The sequence below is a fragment of the Zonotrichia albicollis genome, chromosome 6, assembly GCF_047830755.1.
Source record: "Zonotrichia albicollis isolate bZonAlb1 chromosome 6, bZonAlb1.hap1, whole genome shotgun sequence".
NCBI classification, from domain to species: domain Eukaryota; kingdom Metazoa; phylum Chordata; class Aves; order Passeriformes; family Passerellidae; genus Zonotrichia; species Zonotrichia albicollis.
Genome location: NC_133824.1, coordinates 40302695 through 40319008, shown reverse-complemented (window position 1 = coordinate 40319008; position 16314 = coordinate 40302695). Strand labels below are relative to the sequence as shown.

General features: G+C 44.8%; 1 long non-coding RNA gene across 2 annotated transcripts in view; it reads right to left on the bottom strand.

The window, feature by feature from the left end:
- Window positions 1–16314, bottom strand: part of LOC141729374 (uncharacterized) — a 51883-nt gene that overhangs the window by 7549 nt on the left and 28020 nt on the right. Inside the window, exon 6 of one of the 2 annotated variants that reach the window (XR_012580851.1) lies at window positions 8849–14461. The exons of the other annotated variant lie outside the window; for it this stretch is intronic. This is a non-coding gene — a long non-coding RNA (uncharacterized LOC141729374). Of the gene's footprint in view, window positions 1–8848; window positions 14462–16314 lie in introns of those variants that run through there. 2 annotated transcript variants of the gene reach the window in all.

The following is a 16314-nucleotide window of genomic DNA, read 5'->3' as shown; positions in this document are numbered from 1 at the left end:
CATTCACATCTGCAAGACGCAACAAGACTCCTTTGGAGTCTGAAGGCAAATGAGGCTGGAAAATAAAATAGCCCAAGTCCTTCAAAAGTTCCACCTTACAGTTAAGCATCCTTCCCAACTCAGCCAGGTATCTTCAGGTTGGAAAAGGAATGACCGGGAAGTGTATGAGAGAGGTTTCTGAGCTGGTGAGTGGCCTGGGAGCAGGGATGGGTCAAGTTTTGCTGTACCTTCCTGTACAAGAACAGGCAGCATTACAGGAAGTTAGTAGGAGTCAGGCTGAAAAACAAACAGAAGGAGATGGCTCTTCATGCAACAGGCAGTAGATCTGTGAATCTTCCTACCAAAGGGTGTTGTGGATATGAGAAGCTTGCATGGATGCAAGGAAAGTTCACAGAAGAGAAATCCTCTGAGAGTTACTAAATACATAGAAATTCTATCTGGCTCAGGAAGTTCCTGAGCTGAAAATAGTTGCAGTCTGGGGAAGTATTGTATATGCTTGCCCTTGTTCTTACTCTTCCTAGGCTTCCACTCACAGGCTTTGTTGGGGTCTGGATGTTAGGTTAGACAGACCTTTAGTCTGACCCAGTGGAGCTGTTTTTTATGTCCTTATGTAACTTCATATACAGACAAGATGGGTTCTTGCATGGTTCCTTCCCAAAGCTCACCATCCTCAAGCACCCTCACCCACTGTTCCCTGCGCACACCTTTTTCCAGGCTGCATTTGACTGAGCAGCTGAAGATCCTGACGGCTGGCAGACAGATCTTTGGAATACCTTAAGGTTTGTATGTCTGAAATGTGCTCACTCTAGGGGTTTGATGCTATCAAATGTTTGGCAATAATATCAATATTGGTCACTGCTACCTCTCTCATTTCCATGATGCCTTATTTGTTCCCATCTCAAAGCAAAGAGTTTCAAAACTATTCTGAACTCAACTGTTTGTTTGCAGTGAATTATAATTCTGCTCTGGTCACCACTTGGTACCGAGTTTGGCTATGGAAATTGAGTCCTTATTGACATCTGTGTTAAAAATTGCTGAAGCTGCCAAGACATGTAAATCTGCACATATCTCAGATGAACTGCTTTGGGACTTTATTCATCCTACTTGGGATATGTTTTAAAGGCTTTATTTGTAGCAGTAACAGTCAGAGCCTTTCTCACCCCTCTCTTCCCTGAAAAACAGTATTTGAAAGATGAGTCTTTGAATAACAACCAAGTGGCCTTGTTAGCCTTTCCTTCACCTCTTCCCAGCTGCTCTCCTGTCCTGGGTCTCTCACTATGGCTTTGAGAAACTGCTGTAAACTAAAAGCAAGAAGATCAGCAGTTAGCTCTGAAGGGGAATTAGGAAAAAAAAGGTCTGGAAAAAAGAAAGAACATGAGAAAATATGTATACCTGTAGCTTGCTGACCCTCTTCTCTCTCCCAGGCAGTTATAGGGAGAAGCATGCATGGCTAGAGCAAGAGCTGTCTTCTGAGATGAATACATGAAGATTTTTGGGATTTTATAGCAAGCCATCTGTTGTGGAAACAAAAGCCCTAGCTCTCTTGCAGTTCAAAACTTGCTGGGGTTGATGATGTCCAAGTATCAGCATGTTTGCAGCACTGCAGGGATTACTTGGTGCAGAGTTATGGTCCTAACTTTGCCATCCTTTTTGTCACACCAACTGTGGATCTCCACTGAGGAAATTTCAAAATTAGCCCAGCACCACTTGGAGATCTCCAAAAGTGGACTACTGTTGCAATGGGTGTAGTGGGACTCTTGCCTCAGGTGAGGTTCACGTTATTGATACTCTTACTACTTTTTGCTGCTGCTCCAATAATGGCAGAAGCTATTCTTAGCAGCTTGGACCCTAATGTTTAAAACAAAAACCAGACAAAAACCAACCTCTTTGTGAGCCATTTCCACAACAATGACTTGTAGCAGGGAGGAAAGAGAGTAGGCCAAAACATGTAGCCCTCTTCACCAAATAAGGACCCTTGTGAGGGCAGGCGCCAAGGACTGCAGGGCTTAGGAAGGACAGGGAGGGCTTTGGAGTGGAAGAGTGAATCAGCATGGCCATCAGGTCACACCCACATGAATAATACCCCTCACTTCCCTTGAATTGTACATTGTAATAAGGACCTAGCTGCCTTTTTTTGGTATTCCAGCATCTGCCTGAGAAGAGTCAGATGTGAAATTAGGTTTCCTGTACCTTAATAGATTAATTTAGTTTAAACTAAAAATGAGGGCACATGTACTGTCGGGAGTCAAGAAGCCTCAAATGACATATGTCTCCCTTTTAATACTATTCTTTTTTTGGTGTGTGTGCTCTGTGAATCTAAACATTGAATAAAAAGTCTTTTCTTGAAAATTCCTCCCAAATTTTAGAAGTTTACCACTACTAGGAATCTCACTTGTGCAAGTGCCATGTGCAAGCATCTGCAAAACCAAAGGTGATCACGTTGCCAGCTGCTCGGTGTGTTGGGGCCCAATTGAGGCACTTCCATACCAATAGGGAAATATTAACTCCTTCTTTTGTTGTCCTTGAAGTTTTCTGTCTTAACAGCTGTGCTTGCCCATAACACATCAGCTCACCTTCCTGCCTTCTGAGCATCTGAAGGAGAATCCCTGGCTTGTGTTACTCTTCCAGTGCGCCTCATGGCAGGAGAGATGCAGAGTCTGTATCTTAACTAATGTGGGATATTGCAGCAGGGACAGGACTGTACTGCCATTAGAGAATCACAAAAAACCTCATGCTGAAATGTGATGTTTTCCTTCAGAGGCCCATAACAGGTTTCCCTTCTCACAGAGGGAACATCAATGGGAATTTCTCCGGTGACTGTGAGTATACCACCTTTATCTGAAAGTAACTCAAGATAAATTTTTCCATGGAAAAGTTTTCCCTGTGAACTAGGGAAGGCTGTTAAGTGTCTTGGACAGTCCTGGCTGAACATTCTTACACTTTTAAGTTCTGTGCTGCTAAAAAAATGCATTTGCTGTTTTGCCACAAAATTAGCTCTGTCCCCTTATGACTGGCAGGAGATTACTGTGCCCAGTTAGAAATGAACATATACTACTGCTCACTTTGAGCAGTATATATACTCAGAATATCAGCTTTTCAGACAGGATACAGTGAGAAAAGGATGGAAGAAAAGTTGTATAGATATTAGGGCAGCTGAATGCAGAGTAAACAGACCATGTCAAAATATTCAGGTCAGATGCCTTACTGCCCTCCCATCTTACAAGAAAACAGTTTTAAAAAACTGTAAGTCAAAATAGGTGCCATCTCTGATTCATGGACAAAACCCTCTGGCATGAGGCCTTTCTGGAGTTTCCATGCCTCTAAAGATCTAAGATAGTCTGATGGTACCCTCAAATACCAGAAGGACTCATAAGGCATGTCATAACCCATTTTCTGCCATCTTTTTTCATCTGTAAATCCCTGCTACATCCAGCAACTCTATTATATGTTTGGGAGTGGACAGAAGGCTTGTTTATTCCACCCACTCTCTTTTGGTGGTGGCACTGGCTAACTCACTGGGTTTATGGCACAGGTTTTTCTGCATTGGTTCTCTGGTTGCAGCCAGAGAAACTGACATAAAAACTGACATTAGGTCACTCCTTTTATAACCAGAGCCACTTGTCACCCAGTCCCACCCACTCAAGCCAACGGCAGAACACCAAGTGCAGGTGCATCCCAAGTCATCTCTCAGGGCCATGTCAGCTGGTTACACATCAAGAGCATTTCCTGGAGATGGAGCAAACACAAAATAAATTGTTAATGAAGTGTGATTTCACCTTGTTAAGACATGCACCTTCCCCAACATTGCCATGTTGTATCAATGTACTGCTTCACCCATTGTTAATGACAGCTAAGAAGTGGCAGCTCCTGTGCTGCTTGTGGCTTTTGCTGGCCAGGGTTTTCTCCCATGGTTTCCTCGCCTCTGGCCAATATGTTTCTGCAGTCACCCACAGGCTCAGCTGCTGAGCCCACAGGGGCAAGGGCCCTCCACATCTGGAAGAGACCAAGCTCTGGGGCCACAGCAGGAGCCACCACACTCTTTGCCACCACCTCCTCCTCCCTGCCAGCTGGAAAGAGATGAGAATTTCCATCTCTCTTGTCCTTCTTCCTTCTTAAAGTGGAATTTCAAGGAACTGTGTCAAGTCAACAGTCTGGGACAAAGACAAAAAAAAAAAAACACCAACAAAAAAAGCACATCCAGGAACACCCTGGAATTTCCTAGTGATTGCTGATAGCAGATGAAAGCCACTGAAGACCAGCATCGATGATTACAATGATTAATGCTTCTTTCCATGTGAATACTACCGAAAGAGGACAGACTGTGTGCCTTGAGAGAGCAGCATTCCTTTGTCTTGCTCATCTGCCCCTTGCGAAGACCTTTATCTGTTTTTCAAATCCAAAAATGGCTCATAAGAAAATAAGTCCTCCCAGCCTCACAGGTTGTGTCATTATTCTAAGTCTGTCCTCTGAACGCTGATCAAAATTAAACCGACAATACTTCAGGTCTTTCCCCTCCCATTTATTCCTCTCTCTGCTAAGGGGACCCCATTTTAATCATTACTTAGGAAAAGACAGCTGCTTCCTGTTTGTATCATTAATTTATTTTGTTTCCTGAAGGGAAGCTTCGGTGAAAAGAATCTTTGGATAGCTGGAACGTCTTACAAAATATCACTGGCTGCACGGGCCAAGGTTAAATACAATAGCTAGGTTTATTTTTAAATGATTATTATTTTTCTAAATCCATGCCAAAGCAGAGACTAAAATTCTAGCACACATAACTAAGCTTTTACAGTAAATTCTGCCTTTCCTACAAAACTCCCCAGAAGGGAGACAGACATTCTTAGTTACAACAAAAGCTAAAACACCAATTTCCCTCCAACTATTATGAAAACCAAGGCCGGAGGGAGATGAGGTGCGGTTCCCTTTCTCCAGTTTCTCAAAACCTCATGCTCTGGTGAATTTGATATGCTGAAATCATTCCTGGCCATCATGATAGCCTTCCACAATGAGATGAGTGGCTCGGTGTGCAGTAAATGTTATTTATGCCAATTTTAACAAGGTTTTCAACACTGTCTCCTATAACATCCTTACAGACAAACTGATGGAATATGGATGACATAAATGGATAGTGAGGTGGCTTGAAATCTGACTGGAGTTACAGAAACAGCGCACATGGCTGTGGTGCCATTCAGAGGGACTTCAGGAGGCTGGAGGTATGGGTCAACAGGAATCTCACAATGTTTAAAAGGGGATGGGATGTCCTGAACATGGAGAAGGATAACCTCAGACAGTAGTATGTGCTGGGAGATGATCAGCCAGCTGGAAAACAGCTCTGCAGAAAAAGACCTTAATGTCCTGGTGCACAACAAGCTGCATGTCAACCACCAGCATTTCCTTATGGCCAAAAACATCCTCGGCTTCATTGTAATGAGCATTGCCAGCAGGTCCAGGAAGGTGATCCAACTCCGGAGAGCTGTGTCCAGTTCTGGGAGTCTCAGTACAAAACATGGATGTACTGGAACTAGCCCAGCAAAGAGCCCTAAAGACTATTCAGGGACGGCAACATCTCTCGTGGGGCAGGGACAGTGAGAGCTGTGGCTGCTGAGCCCAGAGAAGAGAAAGCTCAGGGGGATCTTATCACTGTGTATAAATATCTGATGGGGGAGGAAAGGTGGAGGCAGACTCTTCCCAGTGATGCCCAGTGGCAGGATAAGAGGTCATGGGCACAAGCTCTTCTAGACTGACAGAGAGACGCAAGTCATACTACCAATGCCATCCTTGACTACGTGGGGAGCTGTGAGCTCCACTTTGCACCAAGTCAGGTCTGTTGCAGCAATTTTGGAGGCTGTTAACACTGTTCTAAGCCCTCCACCTGGCCTCATTCACCCTCTCACTGTTTTGGCCTCATCCCTTCCATTTGTTTTAGCTGAGAGGCGCCCACTGGCCCCGGAAGCCCCTCTGCTGTCCAGTCTTCCTGCTGGGAGGAATTATTTGGCACCAGCACTATAGATCTTTTCACAAGACCAAAGATTATGGGAGGTTTTATTTAATGCACATGAAGTAACCCCTTGCCCCCCGCCCTGTTTTTTCTGGTTTCCTTTCTTACGCTTGGTTCTCTCCTTCACTAGGAGCTTTCACATGCCAAGCTGCTTTGATGGAAACCACTACTTGAGAAAGAAAGAAAAATTGCACGAGATTTTTTTTCTACTCCCTCTTTCTATATTGAGTATACCTTAAAATTGAATAATGAGCATTTGTTTTCTTAGAGGAGTATTTAACACTGCAAATCCAGCCATGAGACGCAGAATATGATAAGATATACTCCAAAGAATGGTGTTGAAAACACTTAATAACAAACAGGAGAAGGTTTTGTATATAGGGAAAGCTACAATTTATTCCTTGCACATCAAGTGACTAAAATGAGTAACGATTTACTGCACCCTTCCCTGGCTAAATAACTTCATCTTGAAGTGAACACTTAGTTTGGCAAAGTTGAAAGCTACTAAAAACCAACCTCTTAGGAAAAGTACCAGATACCTTTTGGTATAAGCTAGGATTGCTGACAGCAAGCCAGTGCAGGATTTCCAGCAGAAAGTGATTGCTGCTCATGGACTTGCGTAGAGGAAGAAAGGTGGATGAGCAATGTTCTGGAGAAGGCACATCCTCCCACGCCACAGAAACGTGGCACTCTTGGGCTGCACATGACGAGCGGCATGAATGAATGAGTGCTGCAACCGCACACAGATTTAACTTCTGTCACATCCCAGGATTTCTTCCCCCAGGAAAGAAATAATATTACAATGTGCATTAATGAGCGTTCTGTGCAGGCAAGAACCAATGTTTACAATTGTGACTGGATTTGAGATTCATCCCCCCAGGACTAACTGCAACCACTTGTGATGGTTCCCAGCGTTGTCTGGACCCTGGTTAACACTTACAGTGCTGCTACAGCATTTCCCAACTGCGCCCATGTCCAAGGCTGGGCTCCCACTCCACTGCTGCAGCTGGCTGAGACACAGCCCTGGAATTATAAAAGACTTGAGCTTTATTTTTTTCTCCAGGAGATGGGAGGGAGACTTTTGATGGTACTGTTTCCTGCTGGATGGACAGAATTTAGAAGAAAAATAAAACTTTAACCTCTTCACTCAACTATAGTGAGAAGAAAATCTCACCATTGGGCAAGGTTTATTCTGCTGGGAAGCTCAGGCTATTCCCATGCTGGGTATAACACAAGGTCAACAGCAGCAGTCTCCAGGAATATTAATCTTTCACCCCTCAGACTGTGCCACGGGTAATTAATCACTTGATTGCATAACTTCTTGTAAGACAGGAAAAATAAGCTGCCTTTGCCAGCTTTTTGGACAAGCTATTTCACATACATTTGAACTTTCTTCCAGTACTTGTTGGGTTTTGATTGCAATGAATGAATTCCATCCAAAGCCTTTCCCAGCCGTGGAAGAGCCAGACAGCATGGAGGCGCACAGGGTCCCAGTGCAACACTGGGGAGTGGGTCACTGTGCTGTTTTCAGGGGATCTGTCTGGCCTCCCAATGGGTGGGGAAAGGCACAGCATCCAGCAGAGTAGCTCAGCCCAGGGGGAATAGCAGAGCACCATGTTACCCTGCATTTTACATCTGTATGCAATTGAAAGCAGGATCTGGCCGAGTTGCTGCTGACCCCAGAGAGCTGCAGCTTGTTTAAGAGCAAGGAAATCGTGGAGTTTAATCCTAGAAAGTGAAGTTGTGTTTTGCTGCGATCACCTGGGACAAACCACTATGATAGGTCCAGCTGCAGGAGATCTTCAGGCCCTGGAAATCATGTAAGGCTGTGAGAGGAGTTGAGCCAAGTGCATTGCTGGAGTGGTTGAATATCAGCAAATCCCATCTCCCCAAAATGCAGCAGGACTCTATCTTACTTTCTACAGCTTTATTAAATGGCTGTGAGAAACCTAGGTTTTCTTTACAAACATTTTATATGAGGTGGTAATGAAATGGGAAGGAATGATCCAAGTCTATCTCATGCCTCATGCTCAAAAGGACCACCCCCATAAACCAGCCTGCTTCTAACCCTGAGCCTCTAATACTGGGTGAAGGTGAAGGCATTCCTGACTGCCTCAGTACTGGGACACCCTTCAGCAGCTCTGAGCATTTCACCACCCCATTGCTGCCTCTCAAAGTGGATGGTGGCCATCTTTTGTCTCTTTGGATCACCCCTGTTAAATATTTGGTGAAGCTTCCCACTTTACCATCTGAGTGGCTCAGAACATTTTCTTCCTGTACTGCCTTGACTTAATGGTGATACACAGTGACATGGAAACAGTAATGAGTTAAGTGTTCTCCTAAGTCCTAAAGTGGAGGGTTCTCAGTCACACACTGAAAAAATATTTAGGGGCCACAAGAACCAGAACTAGATGAGACTGATGGATGCAAGCACTATTCCTTAACAGGTCCTGGAAAAGCATTCAGGAAGCTTGGTTTGAAAGTGTTCCTGTAAGGATCACTTTGTCCTTTGGCTCTAGGCAGCCCTTTGGCACAACCTGCGAAAATTTCCCTGCATGAAGTGTTTTGAGATCCTTGCGGGAAAGATGCTAATAAAGTGGGTGCCTTAGATATGGCTGTGCAAGGCTACTATTGCTCCAAGTGCTGCAGGTGACACATGGGGAACCGGCACAGTGAAATGCAGTTTTCCAAAGCCACAATGACTGGGAACAAGAGAGTAGAGCAGAAATCCCATGCACATGCAGTCACACTGCAGATGCTGCCATACAGAGTTATGCTTGCAGCTTCTCTGCTAACCTAAGGCTCCTCAAAGAAAGGAGGAAGAGAGCAGTTCTTCACTTGGTCAGGGCACCAGAGACCTTCAAGAAACACTCTACAGCTCTTTAGCTGGTTGCTCTGCCTTATGCTTCATGGAGCAAAGCCCTCTATGAAGCAATCTGTGATGAGAGCTGTGATATATTCCCGTCCATGCACAGTAACTTTTGCTCCTCACTGTGCAATGTGTGGCCACCAGCGGGTCACGCTCCATCTGGCCACACTTAAAGGGCTATCAAGAATAGGTCACCCACATGAATTTCCTCCAGCTCTGATGTTGCACCAATGTAATGACATGACACTGCTGAATTACAGACAAATTAAAGCCAAGGCCAGGCGCAGCTATTCCCCAGGTACCTTTCACATGAATAAACAAGATAAAGTCTGGGAGGAAAAGCACAGGAAATGGTTCTATTTACAGCATGATCACACATCTTCCAAAAGCAACTGAGCCAGCTGGACAACTTACTATCTTGAACCACTCTCCTGCTGCAGGATGCTGCCCCTTCAGATTGGTTGGCAAGGAACTGAAAGCAGCTCAGAAAGCAACCGCCCAGGCAGTTCAGACACCAAAAAGGATAATAACTTCCAAAAGGCAATGGTGAGATGCAGGTGAGGACAGAACAGAGGGCTGATGCCTTCAGCCAGATGCTAAATAACACAGCAGGCAACTAGATGATTTTGAGACAGCAGCAAAAGAACCAGTAGGAACAAGTTCACCCAAATATATCATGGCTCATGGACCATGAAGCATTCCAGTTTCTGTCTGTGGAAACCTTTCTGCCAGCTCAGTTTCCTGGAAGGAGAATCTGCTTTAACCAAGGTTTAGCTACTCCCATGACAGGCAATGCAGAACCACCTTAGGCCAGAACTTAGGATCTTCAAAGTAACTGCAAAACTCCTCAAGAAATATTCATATTCACTTGCTAAGTGCAAGAAAGCCTTACCCATTGTCTTCCTCACTTTCTCCACTACTAATAGAGGAGAAGAAACGAGGAACAGCATAGTCTGATCAGCTGGGGAGGATCACCTTATGACCAGCTACAGAGGCTTTGGGATAATATGACATAGATGGGTACAGATAATTTTTAATTTACATTAAAAGTAATGGAGCATCCAAGCTGAGCAAACCAATACTTGTGTTTTTTTAAGCAAAATTCAAATAGACAGGTGAAGGTGAGGTCACTGGTCACTGCTGACTGGCATATTTATATTGAGTCTTGACCAGTGGTGGACAAAGCTGGTTTTCAGCAAGGTGTCTACCAACACCAGGCTCCTCTGCCTCTTCTCCAAGTGGCTGAATATCAAAATCCCATGATCTGGGTTTGAAGTAATTGCTGCTGTCAGGAGCAACTACTTTTCTTTTAGCTGATTGCAAATCAAACATTCCATTCTGATAAAATAAAGGCTAAATCACCCTGTATTTTGCCCATGTGTGCAACAGTGTTTGGACGTGTGAGTGTGGGCAGGAATTATTGAGGGCAGTAAGGAAAGCTTCAGGTTGTATAATATCTGTATCTGTGAGTTAACATGAGACTGCTGCTGCCTCTTGCATTTCAAATTTTCCTGAGCAACTTTGTAAAGCGTTGGTGGGCTAGAGGAAGATTTTGCTTTTCTCATTTACAGGACAGCTCAGCCAATGAGGCAAATGAATCAGTGGCTTTGGTGGGACACTTGCCGCCCATAGCAGTTTCCCAGAAACAAAAATATCTGTGGAGTCCATTTTGGATGTGAGAAGAGACCTGTGGATGTAATGCTTGTGGCTAAAGTAGGTGATGCAGTGCTGATTTTACTGATTATTTTTTTCTTCACCTCTCCCCTCCAAGGTGGCTGCAAAGAAATTCCAAACCTTGCTGAAAATGCTAAGGCCCATGGGGAGCAGGGAGGTGATCAAGACAGCCAGCACGGCTTCTCCAAGGGGAGCTCCTGCCTGACCAACTGAGTGGCCTTCTGTGATGGAGGGACTGGACAAGGGAAGGGATACAGGTGTCATTTTTCTGGGTTTCTGTGAAGCCTTTGACATGGTCCCCCATGTCATTCTTCTCTTTACACTGGAGAGAGATGGATTTGATGAGTGCACTGTTAAAAGGATAAGAAGATGATTGTATGGTCCCATCAATGGCTCAGGGCCCCAGTGGATTCCGTGGCAAGTCATGTCCCTGAGGGGTCTCTATGGGGACAAGAATAATTTAAAATCTTCATTAATGACACAGGTGAAGGGATCGTGCTCTGGGATGCATCAAGAGAATCATGGCCATGAGGGTGAGGCAGATGATTCTTCCCCTCTGCTCTGCTGAGACCCCACCTGCAGTGCTGCATTCAGCCCTGGGGTCCCCAGCACGGGAAAGAACTTGGATTTATTGGAACAAGTCCAAAGGAGGGCCACCAAGTTATTAGAGGGATAGAGCATCTCTCCTATGATGAAAGGCTGAGAAAATTTGGGTTGTTCTACCTGAAAAGGAGAAGGCTTCAGGTTGAATAATTTCAGCCTTCCAGTATCTGAAGGGAGCCTACAGGAAAGATGGAAAGGAACTTTCTAGAAGAGAATGTAGAGACAGGACAAGGGGCAATGGTTTCAAACTGAAAGAGAGTAGGTTTACATTAGATATTAGCAAAAAATTCTTATACTTGGAGATGGTGAGACACAGGAACAGGTTGCACAGAGAAGTTGTGGAGAAGTTGTTGATGGGGCTTCACTTCCAGCTCCATCTCCTCTAGAAGTGTTTAAGGCCAGGTTGGGAGGATTCTGAGCACCCTGCTCCAGTGGAAGGAGTCCCTGTCCATAGCAGGGAGGTTTGGAATTAGATGATCTTTAAGGTCTCTTCCAACCAAAACCATGCTACGATTCTATTATTCCCTAGGTTATTAATGTCTAAATACCTGCAAAACATTTTCATTGCTAGCTGTTTACTAGGGAATGGAGAAGAAACATCTTGATGTTATTCCCAACTCAGACAAGATGAAGATGGGTAACCCCTTTTCAGGACAGTGTTTTAGCTGGGTCTTCAGATTTACATTCTCTGCTAATTTGCTTGCTTTGTTTGACCTTCTAACTGGTACTTTTCCCACTCCTCCTAGAATTCTGGCATTTTTGTGAAAGATTTGACATACAAACTAAGGAGGATGTAAAGACTTGTCAGCTATCTGCTGTAACTAGGCTGCGTGGCTTCATAAAAGTTTTTCTCTCCCGTGGATTGCACAGAGAGGAGAAATGTGTTATGTGGCTGGACAGCAAAACCTTCAAGAAAGTGAATGTCCCCACCAAATAGTCAAGCAGAAAATTTAAAAGACCTAAATAAATTGTTCCTTCAGCAAGACCTTCAGGGTGTTACTATACCAGCAAAGGGGTGTCCAGGTCATGATTGTCACTGCTAGCTTCCTTTTTTTAGGCAAAACTTACTACTAGCAGTGGAATTCATGAAGGTAGAAGGAGACTTCCACAGACAAATACATCTTTCCAGGTATGTAATAATAATTTTACTACCTACATATTCTAGACCAGACAGTTGAAAATAATTTTAGAAAAAGTCTCAAGGAACTTTGCTGAAAATGAGCCCTTTGCTGTGAAGACATCAATGTACTGGGCTGGATGGGTGAGCTGTGGATTTGGCTGCAGAAATTCAATAACCAAGAAGAAACAATATTTTGATTGGGAAATGCTGAAGTCACATGATTGGTTGGAGACACTATCCCTCCAGTTTTTCTGCTGGGTGCCATTAACCCTGTCACTCTTCACACCTTTATCCTTGCCCATTTGAACTGGAGGCCCAGTCTGCAATAGCTGTGCAGCAGCATGAGGGATTGGCCAGGATGCAGTGTCCTCTGTTAGCTTGGACATGTGCTCCCAGTTTACACGTCTCAGGGTCTTTAAGTGACTCCACTGGCTTTAGCAACACAAGATTCTGAAAAAGAAATGTATTTAGCCCACCAACATGACCTTTACAGTGCAGCTGCTTCCAGTCTCCACTGCTTGCTGCTCACTAAAGGGCTCCAGAATGAAAAGAAACCAACACCTGTTTCTTGCCCCAGAGCTTTGGACGTTCGTAAGACAAAGTTTGTCACAAAATTGTGGTGGTGTCAATCAAGGGAGATCTAGGATCCAATTGTAACCCTGGCATGTGTTCCCACTGTAATGTCCCTCACCACACCAGGGTGTGGTGCCTTTGTTTTCAGCCATTCACATGCCAGGAAAAATTGAGGTAAGAAGAGTAAAAATAAGCATTAAACATAGGACAATTGTTGTCAGTGAATGTTAGCAACTTCACTTCCCTGGAGATGGCACATGGAGGAGACCTGGACTGTCCCACAGCCAGTTTTGGATCACTTTGTAGATGGATGTATTTCCTATAGATTGACACCCATATTTTTTCAAGGAGAGAGTTTCTGTTTGCCAAAATGCTTCTGCAGCCTGTGCAGACCATCCCATCCACCCCAGTGCTCACATATGTGCTCACATTGCTACTCAAAGCACCTTGCAGACAGCACAACTCCTGTAGCACCAGGGAGAGCTTGGTGTGACAGGCTCCCAAAACATGAAACCCAATCTGAGCAGTCTGCCTGACAGAAATCAGTCTTTGACACAAATGACTATGGGTTGTCCTATTCAGTCAGCCATCCTACCATTCCCTGGCTATCAGAGCACAATCAGTGTATCTGCAGCCACTGAAAAAAAAAGAAGCTCTGAATTCTTTTTGGCAACTGCAAGGAGTGGCCAGCAAAAGATGAAATATCCACTAGGTCAGCCGTATTTTTTTATTCTTTTTTGCAAACCATGCGTTAAAAACACTTTCCCGCCCAAGGAGACTTCATACGAGGGAAAAGTAAAGCTAAGTTACAACTTCTTAAAAATAGGACATGGCATTTTATATTTTCTTCACTCCCCCAATACTGTGCAGAGCCATCCCACCCACATGAAACTGTTGTCTGATTCACTCTCATGTCTCACTTGGAGAGAGGCTTTCCACCAACGGGGGCACCTGGTCAAGAACATGACATTCAGGGTGGTGCTGCCTCCTTACACTTCAAATAGTTTCAAAAAGCTTTATATCTATGACTAGAGGGACCTTTGCATACACATAAGCATTACCAATGGGAGAGACATGCTGTCACAGCCTTGCAGCAAGGAGAGAGATCAGATCTTCTGGAAAATTAGTCTCCTTGGGCCAAGCTGACTCAGTGGCTCAAACAATCAGACTTCTCTTCTGTATCGGTCCGTTTGCAGTGTGACGCTCCTCAGGCAGCAAGTTACCCTCTGCTATTCTGGGAACACACATTTGACCTCTGTTACAGGGGTTTATTGTCAACATATGTCCACTGGGAGCCTCAGCAACTTCTCCCATTGTCTATTGTCTTACAAACAGGCTTATAAAAGCGCTGCAGCAAAGTCAATAATGCACCAAAGTGGAAATTGCTGGTAACTCAAAAGCTTAACTTTCAACTTCTGTGTCTTGCAGGGCTAGGAGAGGCAAGCCAAGGGGGAGGAACGTGCAGCTTGCTTTTCTTGATGTCCCTTGGCCTTCACACTTGATTGTGTCAGGATGCAGAGCTGCCATGCAAGGTTGCTTGGTGCATGGCAAGGAGGAGTCCACTGATACCAAAAGCATTGTGTGAAGTGGGGTTCTTGGTCTTCAATGGCTTCAAGGGGAAAAACTGGAAAAAGGGAAGAGGAAAGCTGGTGGCAAAGAAGCTTTTCTGGCTGACCCTAATGTGAAGTGCAATTTCTTCTTTACTAAAACTCCCAGTGTGTGGCTGAGCTATTGTAGTAAGTATTGTAGAAAAATTTGTATTTTTGCAGTTAACAACAGTGAAGTCACTCAATTTAATGCATGAGTGAAACAAACCCTTGGGAGCATGGTCACCCAAGGGAAGGCAATATCCCATGAGACCAGTTTAGTCATTTGCAGTTTCATAAGACTCAAACCCCAAACTTTGATGTGCAAAGGCAAAATCCCCTCTGAGTTTTGAGATGGCCCCACCACTTCCAATTTGCTGCTGTGGCCGAGCAAAAGACATGCACAGGCATTTTGGGAAACAGAACCAAGTTCTTCCCCACACCAAGCAGCATCTGAGCAAGACACAGCTTCTCTCTTTTCCTGGGCCACCAGCTCTGACAAAGAGAGCAGGAAAGGACAAAATGGGAAAACCAAAGGCTTGCATTAGTGTTGCTGCCAGAGGCACCCAACTATCCACTCTGGTGACAGTGAAGGGGACACTACATCCCTCAAAAGCCATAAGTTCCACGGCCAGCCGTACACCAGCTGGTGGGACACGCTGTGCTGTTAACCACTAACGCTCAACCATGGCCAAAGGGAAGCTATCAGTACAACCAGGGCTACACAAGCATGAGAAGAGCAGAATAGTAATTTTTAAAAAAATTAAAAATCACTTAACACAGAGGAAAATAGAGCGGGAACATGAAAGAGACAGACAAGACATTGTGGACTCCATTGGACACCCCTATTGCACCTCTTCCCACATGTCACTAAAGATGGTGAGGTCAAGGAAGAGTTTTGAGTCTTTATATTTTTAATGCACTTTCACTGTGTCCTCTCCAGTGCCCCAGAGCTGTTTACTGCCCATGGTGATGCCTTTTTCACCAGGAAAGCAAAGGCTCCCATCCCAACCGAGAACATTTAAAAGTTGCTCAAGTGTCTGCAAAGGTTATGTTGCCCCATTTCCTGAAGGCAAAGCAGTTTTCTCTGGAAAAGGAAAAAAAACATTTAACAGCAGCAACAGCAGCAACAAAAACTGAACAACCATGGTGTTTGTTTACAAGAGCACATTCATTGGTGTCTGGGGGGTTGACTCAGCCCAGAATGAAAAGGGGTGGCACCACGCAAGCTCTGCTGATAAACAAGTCCATCTCCCATCATGAGGTGGTCCAAGAGCTGGCTTTCCTCACCTTGCCAATCAGCCCCAGCCTTCTCTCTCAAGGGGCCCTTCCCTTCCATGACACCCTGTGGAAGGTTGGCTTTGGGGTACTGGTGGGTGAGCAGCTGCCACCCTTCACGGTGTAGTCCCTGCAAGGCAGAGAAGGGTCTTGGCATGAAAATTGGAGTCCATGTGTGCTTGGGCATCCCTGTGGAGGAAATGGGAAGGTCTCACACCCACATCTGCTTTGTCCTGCAGGGCTTGAATCCTTGCATTCCTGACTACATGAAGGACACCTCAGCTTGTCTTACTTGGCACAGGGGGAAGAGCAGAAACCCCCACAAGAACGCCAGATATCATCCAACTCAATCTGCAGCCATCTCACCAACCACAACTGTGTAGGCAAGACAGGAAGGTTGAGTTTGAGCTGCTCCTGGTGCACCACACGTCATCAGATCATGCAGCCTGATTCAGTGATCAAAAGGACACAGTAAAGCCATCAGGATATGTACTAAGATTGGTATAACATATGTATAAAGAAGGGTAAGTAAAAGTCTCAGAAATAGCATCTGTGATTCACTGGCCATTCCAACTCAAGTTGTAAAGTACAACTCACCCAGCAGATGCACATC